We start from the raw sequence: 420 nt of genomic DNA, 5'->3' as shown, positions 1-420 counted from the left end.
ATCTTGCTCAAAGATACTTCGACATGTGGCAGGAGGAGCCGGGGATCGAACCAACAACCTTTCGATTGGGGGACAACCCGCTCTGCTTCTGAGCCACAGCACCATCAAATGTACTTAAACCTGTACTGACAATGGATCAGTTCTGTATGTGTAAAATGAAATGGGTTGCTTGTAGTGACAAACCCACAGAGAATTATCCCCATCTCTGCAGTTCCCCTCAGTTCTACAAAGATGTTTAGCATCTTTCTGCTTACTTGTTTTGGTTTTTACAGCCCACAACTACGGTTTTGTTTAAGTCTCTCATTAACCTTGTTTCCAGCAGCAGCAGCCAGCTGTTTTCAACAAAGAGCTCTGATATCAGAATCAGAATCAGAATCAGAAATACTTTAATAATCCCCGTGGGGAAATTACTTGAAAGGT

General features: G+C 42.9%; 1 protein-coding gene across 1 annotated transcript in view; it reads left to right on the top strand.

Moving 5' to 3' along the window:
- LOC118340909 (complement C3-like) overlaps positions 1-420 on the top strand; it is a 94134-nt gene that overhangs the window by 6451 nt on the left and 87263 nt on the right. The window lies entirely within an intron of this gene.

Source organism: Morone saxatilis, unplaced genomic scaffold (assembly GCF_004916995.1).
Source record: "Morone saxatilis isolate NCDOM2014 unplaced genomic scaffold, NCSU_SB_2.0 Contig7, whole genome shotgun sequence".
NCBI lineage: Eukaryota > Metazoa > Chordata > Actinopteri > Moronidae > Morone > Morone saxatilis.
Note: the sequence above shows the minus strand (reverse complement) of the source record. Positions and strands in the feature narration are given on the sequence as shown.